Below are 18628 nucleotides of genomic sequence, written 5' to 3'. Positions count from 1 at the left end.
GAGCTAATACACCAATTGTATGAGAAAGCCCCTATTTTTAAACTGCAATTTCTGCTCCAAATGCATCCACAAGCACCAGTGTGATTCTCACGGTCGAAAGACTCAAAATTTATCTGCATAAATTGCTCAAATGACATCAAACATAATTGCTGAATGGATTGCACAAGCCAATTTCGCCAAAATTTCACAAATTTTACAAAAGCCCCAAATGTTTTCAGGGTCCTATGTGCTCAATTTGCATAGAAACTGCATTGCAAGTACATACCAAGATCAAATTTGACACAAATGTTGCAAAAGCCTCAAATTGGTATAGGGTCCAATGTATCAAATTTCCAAGAATTGCATGTGTCCCATTGCAATTTCTGCACGTACATGAAAAGCCCCAGTTTTTGAGACCTAAGAGTGGGCTAAAATCCACAAATTTTACTATGGTGAGTAAAATCATCATGCGTATGCTAGAATCCCCGAATTCCAAGAGTAGAAGCGTATCCAGACTCTGGGATTTGTTAAATTGTGCTTGTGCACGTATGATAGCTCGCAAATTTTTAACAAAGGATAGGCCTTTGAAAAAAAAATCGATTGCTTAAAAAAAAAAGCTCGACAACTAATTGCCCTATGACGCTTGCACTGACTTGGATTGCCCCGTGTTGTTGCCGAATTGCCATGCGCTAACCTATCCAACCTATTGCTTGTTGGTCGAGGGCCTGCTGGCTGCCATCTGATTGCTCAATTGCACGAGACCCATTATGTGCAGGCTGCATACGTGACTAACACGTGACCAGGACTGACGACTTGTGTTTGGGCTCGAACAAGATCCAGAAGCTCGGTTGGGATGGCCTTGGGCTCTAATATGAGTTTGTGGTGATCGATGCACAGTGAAGGTTCAATGTTTGGCAATGGCAATGTGTGTGTGTGTGTGAGAGAGAGAGAGAGAGAGAGAGAGAGAGAGAGAGAGAGAGAGAGAGAGAGAGAGGACTAAAGTACAAGTGCTAAGGGTGTGTTCACACCTGAGCATGTATAAAAGGCACGGTGGCCCTTTATTCCCAATAGTTTGGATCATAGAGAGGGTGTTCGCATAGAGATATCATGTAGATCAACAGCATGGCTACACCTTGCAATCCAAATGAACGAAGCTACGATGCTAGCAATCAACTCTTATCCATGATAGTGACCCTCAGTCCACCATGTTTGTGAGAAATTTGGTGTGGGAATGCTGGCCAACAATGACAAATGAGTGGCTCATAGAAACATGGGATGGAGGATGGGGATGGAGGAAGTCCAAAACTAGGAAATGGAACGGTTTGGGGGAGGGCACCATTTCTAATAATTAACAATTTTCAGCTCATTACATTGAACTATATTGAAAGCAAATACACAAGGAGACAAATTATTACAAATTAATTAATTCTAGTTCCGCGCCAATGAATGCTTAGGATCACTTGGGTAATAAATTGGCCTAGCCAATTTTGTTGTTGGGTAGTCATATTATTTTTCTAAGCCATAAATAATTATTACATCAATTTTCAAAATTGATATTCTGAAAATTAATTTGGTAATACCAGAAATTGTTTTGGAAGGTTACTACTTGGCAACACTTGTCCATGTAAGTGAAAAAAACGTTTTTCAGACTAGGAGACAGAGAGAGTGATTCCAACTGATTCCAACCTTGTGCAAGTTGATATATATATGTATGTATGTATGTATGTCTTTTGAGGTCGAATTTGGTCTATGAGACAAAACCATGTACAATGCTGATAGTTACTAGATAATAAAGTGTGACATGCTAAAAGATGGTGAGTAATATACTATGAAAGAAGCTAAGTTGATGTACAAAATAAAATAGTGCTCATATGAGGATAGAATGAGAGGATGAGGTAGCACATGTCTAGTTGTATGGCTAAATGATATTCCTAGATCTAGTTCCACCTAGCTAGGATCGGTGGATAGAGTATGTCATACATCCTAGATGTAATAGTATGAAGGTTCCATCTAGACTGGGCCCTCAACTCTGTCAGTTGTTGCTCATGTCATTGGCAGATCTCCGTCATCTCACTCTCTGATGTAGCATCTATGTTTGGTATCCTCGTATTTGTTGTCGACGTGTTGCTCTAATATCCTCGACTCTCTGGGCTCTCACCCCTCTCTATGTGGGTGCTATGTGTGTGGTCATTGTCTAGAAGAAATTAGTGAGTTGTGATTGTTGTTCCCCTCTCTGTGTAGTGCCCGCGCGTAGTAGTGATGCGCAAAGTCTCTGAATCTCGATGAGGAATCAACCCAGGTGACACTGGTGTGGAGACTCTATGACTAGTGTGAGGGAGGTGTCTTCTCCAAATAGCAAGGGGTATTTAGCTCGGTGTGCGCTATAGGCTCTGCATCTACAGATGTAGTGCTTCCCGCTCTCCACCTCCTCTTGGCATAACGTGCAAATCCGCTCAGCTCAAGGAACATGGAATGTTCTCCCAGTCTCAATCTCAAGCTGGTGAGAGGATTCCTTGATCTAGCCAATGGCTACTTGCCTCTCATGTAGCATGATTGCAACTAGGTATCTGGGTTTCTCAATGAAGCTATCCACTATAGTCTTCATGAAGTGGTCTCTGTAGTACATCTTTAGGGGAAGGGGCTACCTAGGGGAAACCCATGTATACCGTATGTACAACTAGTAAAGGTCTTATGGACTCTAGTGGCATCACTAGGTTCCTCTCTATATGGGAGAGGCTTATGAAGGGGGAGTTACGAGTCGTATTGAAAAGGGGGAGATGGTCCATATCGATCCCATATCTTGTAAGCCATTCTCGATCTGTGCATACCATGAAGTCTCATGTTTTGCCTTGACTAGCTACTAGAGGCCTCGATGCTTTCCTAGGTTATCTATTTGGGTGCATGCCATGTAATTTGTGTATGAAGGTGATGGTTTGAAAAAAGGTTGCCATCATCATGGGGATGCAACAAACTCGGCTCTAATAATGTCATGTGGTACTGATGGTTTGTTGCGGATCATCCATGAGAGCATGATGATCCATGGTCTCTCGACTTACATCCATAGGTATATAGCCATGACAAGGGTCCAAATAGGTGCGCCATACATTATGGTTGGTGTGACCAGTGGGCCAAATAGCCACATTCATGATAGACTCTTGGAAGTGTGCGTGGTGGCATTGTCTCTCCATCATGGCAAATGGTTTATTCTTGTGTGAGTCGGTCTTTGGCTCCTTATGCCATGGTAAATCTTCAAGTGGATGTAGTGAAAGCAACCTCTCGTTAGACATATCAGTCCACAACCTCCACTTGTCTAGCTCCTAGGGTGAAGATTGATCTTCTCTTGACTGGGGTTGATGTGTGAAAGATTAGGATCTTGGTTTTCCCAAGATTAATCAGTCAATTCACACCATGTACAAAAGTCATGAAGGGCATGGAGATGGTGCTGTAGGCCCTTCTGTGATTCAAAGAATAGAACAATATCATCACCATAAAGCATAATAGAGATTAATATACATGTTGACTCCACCCCATCGCCTCCTCCTTATATGATGTTATCTTCTAACTCATTGATGTATAGATTGAAGAGTGTAGGTGACAAAGGATTGCCTTGCTTCACTCCAATGGTGTTAGAGATCATATCTGAAAGTCCTCCCAGGCATCTCACTTTACCCACCACTCTCTCATATAGTGCATAATTACCCCAAATCATGTCCAATGGGATCTTCAGTGTCTGCTGCCTTTGTAGTAGTTTATCTCATGGAATCGTATCAAAGGCTTCGTAGGAATCCAAAAAGCAGCAATAGAGTCTCTTCTTCCTTATGTTCACTTGCTCAATCATGCTCCTCAAGGTGAAGATGTAGTCAAGTGTAGAGAATCCCTGTCTGAAGCCAGCGTATCGCACTGCTCTCAATCTTTCTCTCTGCAAACGCATTGAGCTTTGCTTCAATTACTACTTCCTATATCTTTGCCAACACGTGACCTACCATGATGGCTTTGTAGTTCGATCTAGGGGGTCTCTAGATTTGTGGATGGGTATGATGGTATACATGGCCCACTCATTGAAGGGAGTGAGTCCAGAGTGGAAGCATGTGAGCACAAGCAAGAACTATGATTGAAGGAGCAGAGCAAGAGAGAGAGACACAAAAGATATGGGAACTCGAATAGTCACAATGTGTAAGCGGCCTTTCCTTATTCAAATGTCATTGAAAGAATAAAAAATGAAGTGATAGTGATGGGTGTCCGCCAGTGCATGTGTGTAGGTACTGTCAGTATAGTAATACACGGGCGGCTAGGCACATGCGTCTTTACCCCCTACATTCTTTCACTTAAAGGCGAATGGGCCCCTAGTGAGGAGAGAACAAGAAAAGTAACAAAGTACAAATGTACATATGTACAAGAAGATGTGAAAAAACGTCATCTCTTCCAACACTCATCAACTTTCTAAGAAAGGAAAAATGCTCTGCTGAGAGACTTTTGGTATGCAGAACTTCAAGATTTTAGTCAGATGAGATCTTGACAAGGTCAATAAGCTGTATTCACCTCTTTGATGAAGTAGTAACACATCTCAATATGTTTCATCTGTGCATGGAAGATTGGATTTTTGGTAAGTAAATGGCACATAGAGAATCCGAATGCAGTGTATGGACCACATTAGTAATACCAAGGTTTGCCACCAGATGGCCTAACTAGAGAGCCTCCTTGCAAGCCTCAATGGTTACAACATACTCGGCCTCGGTAGTATAGAGGGTCGTGCATTTTTGCACCTTGGACATCCAAGAAACAACACCTCCAGCAAAGGTGACATAGCCAAAGGTGGACTTCCTACTATGTGGATGTCCTATATAATCAGATTTAGTGTATCCCACAACTCCTGTATCTTGGCTACTAAAACCGTACATATACACATAGCTATTGTGTTCTTTAGGTACCTCATGATACCCTTGACGGCATTCCAATGCCGTTTGCCAAGTATAGACATATAGCGTTTGTTACATTATTAAGGTAAATTACGGGAAACAGGCGCGAGGGACGACCGTCCGGGGGCCTTGGGCACCCGAACGGGGTTTAGGAGAGCCTAGAATGAAAGAGAGTCCAAGAATAGTAGGACTCACTAAGAGTTGACGGCTGGCAATCGGATCACGATGGGAGTTGCCAGCAACTATCTAGGCAAGGTTGGGAGGAAAAACGCATCTCGTGCCTCTGTCTTCAAGTTCGACTCGTGAGACGTTCTCATAGCGTGAAGATGAATCTAACTGAGCTTGTAATCGTTTCTGCCCATCGTATCACTCTGCTTCGTTCCATACTGGTATCAGAGCAGGTGTCGGGTTCTCCTTCCTTCAGAGCCGTTGGGTTCTCCTTCAGAGCCGTTGGGTCCCGCTTCCGTTTGTTTTCGCGTGAAGCTTTCTTTCCGGCGCCCACACGACGCGTCATACGGAATCTGGCGTGAAGTCGTTACCCAACACATCACCCGTCATCCAGCGTCAAGACGGTGCCCCACACTCTTTACGCTCGTATTCTGGACACGATTGACTTCGTGAGGCGCAATAAATAAAAAACGGCATTATATCGCATGGCGCCTCTGTGACCAGCTCCGGCTGCAGGTTACTGTCTGATGACTGTAGAATAGCCGTGTGACAAGTACAGTTTGGCAGAGAACGAATTCAGGGAAGGGGTATAGATGGTTCACGTGACCATTAGGAAGGGGTGTATTTAGTCCCCTCCTTACTAGGTGTTTCTGCCAATAAGCTTCATTTCCAGCGTGGCCGGCTCAGTTCGGGAAAGACAAATTATCCCTCACTCTTCAAGGTTATTATTAAAAGCCAGCAACAGTTGCCCTGTCACTATAACTAGGGAAGTACTTTACTTTGTACGCAAATTTCTTATATTTGCTTTCCAATTCCAGTGTATTAATGGAAGAGAAAGGGAAAGAGGGAGTCATTGAGGGTTCTAGTTCTGGGGACCACCCTATGGTAGATCCCTATGAAACGGAGATACAAGAAGAACAGTGGGAAGAATTTTTTGCCACACGAGAATATTTTGATGATCTAACTGCTCGTGTGCAGGCACAGGGGGTCCAAATGGAATTTTTAACTCAAACACTCACCGAAATAAAATCTCAATTAACTTTATTATTAGAAAGGGACAAAAATAAGATAGAAACCTTGGATATTCCATCTTCATCGAAAGATTTGGATGTGACTATGCGAGATCCTAAGGAACCCCACCACAAGTTAAGGGATGATCCAGTTTTAAAAGATATGAAACCCCCTCAGTTTCACGGGGAGGAAAAAGATAGAAATAAAGACACTATCTTTATTTTTCTCCAAAAATGGGAAGATTTGCACAAACTTAAAAATACTCCACCACATCTCCAAGCGCTGGAGGCCAGTTTAACTTTGGGGCCAAAGGCATATAAATGGTGGCGAACTTTAAAGGAGGCAAATAAAATACCTGAAACTTGGGCTCAATTTGAATCGGTCTTTTTGAAAGAATTCCTTCCAAAAAATGAAATGGAAAGAAATTGGGAAGATTGGGATTATGTCAGACAAAAGGGAAGACCCTTGTTGACATATTTGGAGGAATATCGTGAGATAATCCTCAAATTGGAAGGAATAGATGAGTTTCAAAAGACGAGAGGATTCATTAGGAGACTAGATAAGACCTGTAAAAAGGAAGTAAAAAGGAGTTCACCTAAGACGCTTGAAGAGGCAATTAAATTTGCATTAATCAATGAAGATAGTATGCGTCCAAGTACACTCGCTAGTCTCACTGATACGGAGCCCAAGACTAAGGAATCGGAAATCTCAAAATTTGTAGGCAAATTTAAAAGGAAAATGCCATTTTTTAAGGGCAAGAAACAACCTTTTGAAAATAAACAATATGTAAGGCCAAAGTTAAGTCCAGATGACTTTGATAAGGCCAAAAAAGAAAAGCTTTGTTTCAATTGGCTATCCCCTAACCATGCTGCGTGGAATTGCCCTCAAAGGAAAAAGGGGGAAGATAAAGGAAAGGATAAGGACAAGGGCAAGGGAAAAGAAAAACAAATCCATGTAGTGCAGACTCTAGAATTAAAGGGGCATGAAGTTTAAATCTTTAGAGGTTTTGCACAAGAATGTACAACACAGGTGTTGTATGTCAACTTCTATGTGGCAGCTTACCTTTGGGCCACATGATTTAGTTAGAGTGCATGGATTGATAGCTGGAAAGAGGATTAGAGTCATGATTGATGACTCTACTACCCACAATTTCATAAATTATGCACTTGTAAAAAAATTGAAACTTCCCCAACAAAAGAGTGGGCATCAATATGTTGTTCGTATGATGCAAGGTCAAGATAATAAAATATTGGATATAATGGTATCCAATTGGAAATTGAGATCCAAGGATATAAATATAAACTTGATTTTCAAATTATGAATATGGAAAGAGCCGATATTGCTTTAGGGAGGGAGTGGCTATGGGGATTGGAACCATCCTTAAAACGTAGTTATCATGATAATACACTGGAATTTGAAAGGGATGGTAAGACTTTTGTGATTCAAGGTGAACATGAAGTATCTGATAATCCTTTTTTGTGTTCCACTGAGGTTTAGAAGTTGATAAAGAAGGAAGCTTGTGAGGTATATATGTTGTAGTCTCTTCGTATACAAACCACTTTTACTTTCTTTAATATAAAGCAACGATTTTCTTATGTTTGTGAGTTGAATATAAATAATGGATTAAGTGGTTTATTAGATGAATTTAAAGATGTGTTTCCTTCTGATTTACCTAGTGGCCTTCCACCAGATAGGGGTGATATAAATCACCCAATTGACATAAATAAGGATACACACCCTATTTCTAAACCACCTTATAAGTTAAGTGAAACACAGCACCAAGAAGTTGAAAGACAAATTAACCCATATTATCTCGAAAGAGGGAATCAAAATGGATCCAGAAAAAGTAAGAGCAATTATTGAGTGGCCATCTCCAAGGAACTTGGAAGAGCTGCAGATCTTCCTAGGTTTATCTGGATTTTATCGTAGATTCATTCAAGATTATGCCAAAATAGCTGTTCCAATGACAGACCAACTTAAAGAGAAAGGGAAGAGCTTTAATTGGGGACCATTTGTGGTTGAAGCCGATGCCAGTGATAAGGCGATAGGCATGGTCTTATTACAAGAAGGTCGACCAATTGCTTTTGAAAGCAAGAAATTAGACGGTGCAAAACAGAATTATTCTGTTTATGAGAGGGAGTTGTATGCAATAGTACATGCGATGAAGAAATGGAGGCACTATCTGTACGGTGCCAAACTTTTGATCTTGTCGGATCATGAAAGCATTAAGTGGCTTAATGACCAACCGGATCTACAAGGGCGTAAAGCTAGATGGGCCGAACTCTTCCAAGAGTTCGACTATGAGATAAGGTATAGAAAAAAAAAGTATAATATAGTGGCTGATGCACTCAGTAGAATGCCCATCATTAATGAATTGAGTTTTACTCAGTTCACTTCTGATTTGCTTGAATCCTTAAAAGGGAAATGCCAGGTTGATCCGGTATAATCCAACATATGGGAAGCAATAAAAAATGGGGATCCAAATGGAAGGGCCTCCATTGAGGAAGGAATATCTGAGGATGTTCAACAAGAAATGGAGCATCAGGGGTTGCTCAAACCGGATTCAAGTGGAAGAATTTTACCATTGATAATGGTTATTTACTCTACAAAGGGTAGGGTATGTGTCTCGAAAGATAAAGAAATAAGGCGCCAGATACTCTTTGAGTGTCATGATACCCCTAGCGTGGGACATCCAGGAGTTAATAAGACTTATAGTCTTATTAAAAGGCAGTTCTATTGGCCTGGAATGAATAAGGACGTCCTTGACTATGTGGTCAAATGTAATAAACGCCAGGTTAATAAAGCTGAAAGATTAAAAATGGGAGGACTTCTCCATCCGTTAGAGATTCCTTCGGGAAAATCGGACAGTATCTCCATGGATTTTATTGTTGCATTACCCAGAACATAGAGGGGGCACGACTCTGTGTGGGTGATTGTGGATAGGTTAACCAAAATGGCTAGGTTTATTCCAACTTCAATGGATGTTAAAGCACCAAAATTGGCTAGATTATTCGTAGAGAACATATATCGATTGTATGGCCTTCCGGCAAATATAGTTTCTGATCGGGATAGAAAATTTGATAGTCAATTTTGGCGTGTGGTATTTAGGAAGTTGGATACTAAACTTAGCATGAGTACGGTGGATCACCCGCAAACAGATGGGCAAACTGAAAGGGTTAACCAAATCGTTGAAGATATGCTCGGGGCATATATAAGTAAAAGGCAAACTTATTGGGAAGAGTATCTACTGATAGCAGAGTTTGCATATAATAGTGCCAAGCACTCTTCCACTGGATATAGTCCATTTATGTTAATGTATGGGTTTCAGCCTAGAGCTCCTCATGCAGTAGGACTGCATAAGGAAAAGGTAGAGTTGATGGCTGGCAATTGGATCATGATGGGAGTTGCCAGCAACTATCTAGGCAAGGTTGGGAGGAAAAACACATATCGTGCCTCTGTCTTCAAGTTCGACTCGTGAGACGTTCTCATAGCGTGAAGACAAATCTAACTGAGCTTGTATTCGTTTCTGCCTATCGTATCACTTTGCTTCGTTCCACAGCGTTCCACAACTCTCATTGCAAATGCTATGTTAGGACGAATGGCTATCATAGCATACATCAAATTGCCCACTACAGATGTATAAGGGATCTTGGTCTTTTGCTCATGAGACTGCGGACAATTGGCTTGACTAATCTTCATATATATATGTTAGGACGAATGGTTATCATAGCATACATCAAATTGCCTACTACAGATATATAAGGGATCTTGGTCTTTTGCTCATGAGATTGCGGATAATTGGCTTGACTAACCTTCATATATATATGAGAAGATAGAGGACAGACAATAGGCTGGTCAAATAAATAAATAAATAAACATAAATAAATAAATAAATAAATATATAAATGAGAAGATAGAGGACAGACAATAGGCTGACCATCATGCATATGAAACCGCTCAAGGACTTTTTGGATATACTCCTTTTGTAATAGATAAACAAGCCAATATGCATCCCAAGAATGTGCAAGACCTATTCCATATTCTTCATCTCAAAGCTCTTCTTGAGCTAAGTTTTCAAGGCATCCAATTCATCATGAGCTCTCCCAGCAATAAGCATATCATCCACATAGAGTATCAAAATCATAAGGCTACTAACACGAGCCTTCTTCATGTATAAACACAGATCCATAGCACTATGGCTATATCCTTGTGAATGCATAAAAGCATCAAACTTGTGGTACCATTTCCTAGGTGCTTGCTTAATGTCATAAAGGCTTTGTCTCAACTTGCACACTAGGTACCTGCTTAAGGCCATAAAGGCTTTGTCTCAACTTGCACACTAGGTGTTCCCATCTGTTTCTTCAAAGCCTTTAGGCTGTTGCATATAAATCTCATCATGTAAGTCTCCACGTAGAAAATCTTTTGACATCCATTTGATAAAGGTCCAGATCTAGCTCAACACCAGACCTAGCTCAACAACCAATACTAGTATCAAGTGTAGGGTCATCATTTTGACCATAGGAGAAAAGACTTTATCAAAGTCAACACCATATTCTTACTTGAAACCCTTAGCTACCAATTTGGCCTTATAAGCGAGCTTGGGGCGTCCAAGGATACTCTTCAACTTGTATATCCACTTGTACGGCAATGTCTTCTTGGCACTAGGCAAAGGAACCAAATCCCACGTATAGTTAGTTTATAAGGAGTCAAACTCCGACTGTATAGCCTTGTCCCATGAGTGACCATCATCTTTGCGCATGGCCTCATCATAAGAGAGAGACGCACATGCATATGTTACCATAACATTATCCATGGAGGGCGTAAAGTGCTCATGATGACGTTCAACTCTAGTAGAATGTCTCAAAATAGGCTGATTTTGCACAATGGGTAGAGCTTGGGCCACTAGAGCATCAACTGTTGTAGGTTGTAGGAGAGCAAGAGGTTCCTTCTAAAAAATCACCTTGCGTATCTCAACCACTTGCTCAGGTTGTTTATGCATCTTTTTCTCATGATAAACTAGATCATGGTTGCGGATAACCTTGCGAACTTGCGGATCCCATAGGTGATAGCCCATCTCACGTGCATCCCCATAACCAAGAAAGATACATTTCACAGAATTAGGATCCAGCTTATTGTGCTTGTCCTTGGGAACATGGTAGAATACCTCACAACCAAAGATGTGCAAACGAGCATATGATGGAGGTTTTCCAATCCATACCTTCTCTATAACCTAGCAATTAGTAGTAGTGCAAGGGGACCTATTAATGAAGTGCATGACAATAAAAACAGCCTCAGCTCAAAAGTGCTTTGGTAAGCCTGCTTGGCGAAGCATACTATGGTCTCTCTCCTAAATCATCCTATTGATGCGTCCAACAATACCATCCTGGGGAGGGGTAAAAGGGGCGGTCAATTGATATTTAATATCCCACTCATCGCAAAACTGCTCAAAAACTTTCTAGATATAGTCCCCTCCATTATCTGTTCTTAGATATTTCAACCTATACCAGATTGGTTTTCAAGAAGAGCAAGCCAACTCTAAAAGATAGACAAGACATTCAATTTTTGCTTAATAGGGTATGTCGAGACCTTATGTGAGTATTCATCAATGAATGCGACAAAGTACTTTGCACCACCTAGCGATTGACAGGGCATGGGACCACATACATCCGAATGAATAAGAGCCAAAGGCTCACCCATGCGGTTTATGCTAGACTTCTTATGCGTACTATGTGTCTGCTTGTCATATAAAACACTCATAGTCTAGGGACAAAAGATACTGCAAATTGGTAAGCATTTTCATTCCTTTCAAAGACATATGCCTAAGGTGATGATGCCAAAGAGATACGAGTGGAACTATAGCCACATCCTAAACATGGTCAACTGATTTAGATACAAGCAAAGGATAGATGGCACTAGACTTAGGACCATGTGCAATAACAAGATTTCCATGAGTAATCACCAAAAGAGCCAACATAATTTGCACCATCCAAGGTGCCAGCAGAGATAAGACTGTTCACTCGGGCTCGCGTCCAAAGCTGTGCCACGACCCCCACGCCCCCTACTCATCGGGGCCTCACACTCGCCCTGATGGCTCAGTATAGGTTGTGCACTTTAATACCATCCATTTTCAGCGCTAGTTGATTCGGCAGGTGAGTTGTTACAAACTCCTTCGCGGATTTTGACTTCCATGACCACCGTCCTGCTATGGACATTACCAATATCAACTATCTCTAGTGTGAGGTCATTACCCAAACGAATAGATCCAGTCATACTGTGACAGGAGTGAAACCACTCTCTATGAGGGGTCACATGGAAGGAAGCCCTTGAATCTATTAACCAACACTAAGTATATCTTGACAAAGCATGAGTCAGGTATGAAGCATCCAAAGAAGAGGCAATCGATATAAGATCATCAAATACATTAGGTTGCACCACATTAATCTCCTCAATCTTGAAGCTAGACTTGCTAGGCACAATGCTGCAATCATCATTTTTTTTCTGCGCTTCACCCTTTTTCTTGCACTTACACTTGCCTTTGTGCATTTTATGGCACTATGGCCAAATATGATAGGCGTTTCCACAATAATGACAAGTAAGACCAGACTTACAGCCATGAGACTTACTGTGAGACTGTCACTTGTCCTAGATTGAGACCTACTAGAGTCTCCACCACGGTGATTTCCATCCTGCTAACCTCTCATAGTCAATGCATGTGATGTACAAAAAGCATCCACATTCTTTTTATTCACCTCTTTTGTCAAGAGGGCACTCTCAACATCCTGCAATTTCAGCCCATCCTTAGCATAAAGAGACGTACGGAAAGTGTCGCACGACTCTAAGTAGAGTACCAAGCAGAAATAAAGTATGCAAAGGATCCTTGAACTCAATCTCCTGTGAAGCTAAATGGCTAATGATGGAGTGAAACTCATTCAAGTGTGTAGACATAGAAGTCCCTTTTCTTCATGTAGAGGCTCAGGCAATACATTTGAGATGCAGGACTTTGCTTGTCACAAAGATTCTTAATGTGTGTCCAAAGCTCATATGCAGTCTGATTTTTAGTTACAACATTGTAGTGAACCTGCTTAGAGAGTGAGTGATAAAATGATTTTGGACTTGTATAGCTCATCTAGTTTATCCGGATCCTCAACCACAATTTTTTCGGGTTTGACACCCCCATTTTTGAGTGGTCTAACCTGCAATTTTTGCACTAAAACCTTGTATATTTGGGTCTTCCAATAGCTGTAGTTGGTCCCATCCAGTTTCTCAATATTGAAGATAGCACTATTGCAAGAACCGCTAGCCATAGCGAGACCAAGCAAGTGCACATAAGGGAAAAACGGGCTGCTGTAATATCCTGCAAGTCAGCCCCAAAACCACTACTAAATCAAGCGGGAGACAAGAGATACTGCCAAAGTAATGAGCTGTCCACAAATTGTAGGCAAGTAACTGTTAAGTCCAATTGTTGCCCTTAAATAGGATGCATAAAACTGAAATGATAGGCTGCTGTAATAAAGTGTAGCAATATGCCAACAACCAATTGTGAGCAACCAACAAAAAAGAAACCAAGAACAACCGACACTGAAGACTATCACAATTGCAGTATGTTAGTAACCATACATGCAATAGGCATAGACATTATGCATAGGGTAGGTCTAAAGGGTAAACGAAGAGAACTGCCAGAACACCCTCATAGGCATAAGTACTAGGTCCAAGCCAAGAGATCAAATTAGCCCACGATAGGGAAACTGCATCCAATACATATCAAGAGAGCATGTACATGTCACAATGAGGCCCACTATCTCATTGTATTAAGATTAATCTCACCTACATAAACCAAAAGGCTCTATAGTATATCCAAGTGCCAATGTGGTTCAATACATGAAGCCGAATGGCTCCCATTGAAATAAAAGTCAAATACCAGACGAGCAAATAAGGCTCAAAACATCATGTGAATGGCATCCATACATCCAAGATCCAAGATCCAAGTGACAGACATCCGGAAGCATTGAACCCAAGTAGTACGCAAGTCCCTTACTGTAGCATCGAAGATCCAAGTGATAGACATCCGGAAGCATTGAACCCAAGTAGTCTGCAAGACCCTTACTATAGCATCCAAAGACAGGAATGGCAACCAATGTCAAAGCACCTAAGCTCCAATCTCAACTTAAGAGCATGTCATAAATATATCCATAGGTGTACATAACAACCAATGTCTTGATACATCCAATGTGGGGTACCTAAGTAGCTTCAAAGCATAATGAGCATAATCTTTGTCAGACAAGTGCTTGCTGTCCACTATGAACAATAGTGATATTATAGTAAAGAATGAGCTAATGAGAGCTCAATCAAAGCCCAAAAGCATTCCAAGACATGTATCAAGCATGCCCAAGTATTAAGCTAACATTCAGGCATCAATACCAAGTCGCGGAAGCATCGAATTATAAGAGGCATATGCGTTTCCCAAATAAATGACATTCAGCCCTGTTATTGCAGCAATGAAATCTCTGAGAAAACTGAGCCAAATGTGTGCTCCAATCAGTTCAATAGCATCTCACATCAATGCTATATGATCCCCCAAGTATCCAACATCCATACATGTACATACGGCATCCCAAGAAGCATGTACAAGCTGCAATGTCTGAGAAAACTCTGTTCAGACCTATATAACAGCAGGTCTGTTCTGTATTTCAACAAGGAATGGAGGTTGGAGCTCCAATACGCAAGTGACCAATGTTGGGAGGAATCCAAGAGGTTGCCCAAGTGCCGGGGTTGTCAATGCCCACACGGGAGCTTCAAGAGCTGATTTGGATGATCAAACTGATCGGTGATGGAGGGCCAGCAAATAGGTGCAAATCACGTTGATTTGCTGATGTGGCCTGCTACTGATGCTGAGCCAAATGTGGCACAAGGGAGGCTCCAATATATCTCAAGAAAGTCATGGAACAAGCCGTAAGTGATACAAGTGGGTGAGTACTGTTTGTAAACCTGCTCTTGAGGAAGCAGTGTACAAGTGGGTGGGTACAGTTGAGCGGGTTTACAGTAATGCTCAATTGCCCATACAAGTAGTGTACAAGTCGAACGGGTATAGTTGAGTGGGTTTACAGTAATGCTAAGTTGCCCATGCAAGCAGTGTACAAGTGGGCAGGTAATGTTAGTGTAGTAATACATGGGTAGCTAGGCATAGGTGCCTTTACTCCAACACTCGTGTGGGAAGCCTTTTGCTAGGGCCCTATTGAGCATAAAAGCATGGAGAGGAGCCAAAATATCAAATGTATAAGTAAAGTCCTCACCCTGTACACCTGTGTGATCCATTGATCGTTCATGTTTTATGTGCTCTATTGCTCTCCTCACCATATCATGTGTGAAGAAGGTGGATGTGGTAGGCTGAAGCATGAGTGGGTGAGGAATCGGCGGTTGGTGTGGTAGATCGACCCTTGTAGGGGAAAGTAGCAAAGGGCTATACATTTGGCCGTAGGAGATCTCCACTCTGATCCACATGTATTGTGTATCGAGATCTTGTGCCATTATGTGAACTCTATCTTGCAGCTCCTGGGTGATCAACGTCGTCACTCCTCTCGACCCTCGTGTGGTGCCTTGAATTCTTGTGCAGCTCTTGTAGATCAACTCCCATACATATCCCTATACTCTGGGTAGTCTCCTCTCGGGACTTCGGTGAGTCTTTGTGATCAGAATCAACTCATGATTCTCCATCACCTCCTTCATCCTACGTGGGTGTGTCCATAATGGGCCGTTACAGTTCCATATTGTCATCCATATCTCTAAGGTGTTTATCTCATAAGTTACACATCCCTATTCAACTGCCTTGCCATCAATGACGACTTCGCCATCTCTATATATTTCCGTATTGCCCTCTTCATAACATTGATAATTTTGGGCATGCTTATGCACCTGCACCTTGGTAATGCCATTGTCCAAGTAGATGGAGTCTCGTGGGAGTCTGTGTATGGCTTTCTTTCTCATGAAGGCCATCCTTTCCATTTCATCTTGAAACCTCAGGATGAGTGTGCACTTTTGTTGCTCATTCCTAACTCCCTAAGCTTTTATAAAGGGGAGTGCTTCTTCCTCTTTGTATTTGAGGCGTATGCACAAATTGTGACCATCCTCCTCGGCGATCAGTCCTCCTTGGGTATGGCATTTACACTTATACACTACAAGTAGTGGCTACCTATCACTGTTATTTTATTCTTTATTCTTACAAGGACAATAGAATAAGGGAAGGCAGGTCATACATCGTGACTATCGGAGGTTCCATACATCGGTCTCTCTCTTCTTTGCTTAAACCTCCATAGCTCTTGCTTCCACTCGTGCTTCCACTTTTGCTCCACCTTTTACTATTGTGTACATCCTTGTATGATCACCACTCTTGGACTCTTGACCCATTGGTCGACACATCCATACGTCGAGATGGTGTGGGTTGGTGGTATGGGAAACCAACCCTTGGCATGTGGTCATGACCTAGAGTGCTACTAGTCCCCCATGCTCAATGGTGAGCACATTTGGCTTTATGGCTAGGAGGTGAGTCTAATGTCCAATCCCTTTTATTTGTCATTATGGCTTATGTTGTGTCTCATGTGCAGGCTGGATCCCAAGGGGATGTTACAAACATGCTTTGTTCAAGATAGGACTATCCTGGACAACATCTTCGCCTTCTTTGAGGCTACAAAGTGGGCCCAATGCCAGCAAGTGGTGATACTTCTCGTGGACCTTGAGAAGGCCTATGACAACATTGGGACTCCTTGGAGGGTACCATGGCATGCCCTCAATTGTGGATCACCGATGTCTCTGCACTATATAGATCAACCATTAGCAGAATGATCAAAGGGGGAAGGAGAGGTGTGGAGTTCCGATTGGAGCAGCCAGTCCAACAAGGCTGCCCCTAGTTGCTTAGCTCTTTCTACTTTTTGTAGAGGTGATGTCTTACTTCCTTCTCTCATGAATGAGCAACTTGTGGGGCCTCAAGTCACCCATCTCGACTTTGCAATTGAGACATGGTGGCTAGGTTCAGAGTATGCGGATGACATGGTCCTCTATGGTGAGGATGATGAGGTGAGCTCTCAGAGGATGAAATCGGCACTACGTGCGTTCCACATGGCAATAAGTGCAAAAATCAACTAGCAAGAGTCAATTGGTTTTCTTAGAGACCCAAATTGTAGCACCAAGTGGGTCATCCACTTGGGTTTTAGATGGGTGAGCAAGGGTCAAATAGTCAGATACCTTGGGTTCTAGGTGGGACTTGACATCACCTCAACCCAACAATTCATCCATATACTTGACTCCATCCGCCAACGAAAGCTGACCTACTAGAGTAGCATATGCCTCTTCCTGTTGGGCAAAGGCCTAGTGGTCAACCAAGTTCTTTAGCAACAACTTTGCACATTGCCTCCTGTTGGTGCTTCTCTTTGTCACACATTGCTCAACTATGTTGCCTTGCCTGGTTCAAAGCTTCATGTGCTGTAGCTCAAACCTCCAAGAATTCCCATGCTAAGGTGATTGAAGGGCTCACCCCAAGCAAGTAGATCTAGAAAGCCCTCCTCGAAGTACAAACCTCATCTAGGAGGGGAGTGGAACCATTTGTAAGATGGATCTTCATCATAGCACTGAGTACGGTACCTAGATCATGCTTCCTTTGCAACCTACTATGGGTTTGGCAAAGCTTGCATAAGGCCTTGGAGTGATCCCCAACATGCCAGGAGGAGATTGATGGACTACCTATTATTTGGAATCCCCAAATCCGAGATCGTGACAGGATGCAAGTAGGGGAGCGCTCTTATATGCAATAGGTTAATTGGGAGGGTGGCTCTTATGCTGTGGTAAGTTTGGAGGCCTTCCCTAGCTGCCAGGTATTGGAGCATACGGCATCATGATCAAAGGTCTGGGAAATCATTGTGGTGGATTTGGAAGGTGCAGAAATGATTTTCAATGGTGTGAGCCTCTTGGCAAAGCTATGGACCTTCATCATCCACTCACTTTGTGGCTGATGGGAAAAACAAAAAATCCCCTAAAAACACATGCACACACAAGGCTTCTATCCCCCTTCCTGTAGACTGCCTTGAGAGGCTTGTATATATGAGTGTTTTCTGCCTTTTAGACAGCTCCAGCCAAACAGTTGAGCACATATACTTCTTTGTGAAATTCTTCCAAGTATTATAATTAGCCACACCTTTTCTCGCAAAAGAAAAAAAGGCTATGATAGGCAAGATTCATTATCCTGCAGCCTAGGCCTTGGATAACTCAATAAGCTAAATTTTGGGCCAATAAACTACAGTTAAGGAGTAGCTTTTTCATGCAGATGCACATTCAGTGCCCTCTCTTCAGGTTCTATGCTTGCTGTCGAAAGGTTATCTGATGCTACTAGTCATAGAGGTGGTTCTCTCAATGAGGACATCACACGCATTTTTTGGAGTTTTCATTAGCAGGAGCTTATCAATGGATCTTTCCTAGTCAAATTGAAGCCTTATTTTAGGTATGCTTCTGGAAACTCTGGACTTTTGAGGCCATTTTTAATGCTTATACATACTGACATACTCTCTGCA

The 18628-nt window shown here is 42.1% G+C and overlaps 1 protein-coding gene across 2 annotated transcripts in view; it reads left to right on the top strand.

The window, feature by feature from the left end:
- LOC148026402 (uncharacterized) overlaps positions 1-18628 on the top strand; it is a 91929-nt gene that overhangs the window by 58107 nt on the left and 15194 nt on the right. The gene's annotated exons all lie outside the window — the stretch shown is intronic.

Source organism: Lygodium microphyllum, chromosome 13 (genome assembly GCF_053477565.2).
Source record: "Lygodium microphyllum isolate KBCC chromosome 13, Lygodium_microphyllum_v1.1.10, whole genome shotgun sequence".
Taxonomy (NCBI): Eukaryota; Viridiplantae; Streptophyta; class Polypodiopsida; order Schizaeales; family Lygodiaceae; genus Lygodium; species Lygodium microphyllum.
Note: the sequence above shows the minus strand (reverse complement) of the source record. Positions and strands in the feature narration are given on the sequence as shown.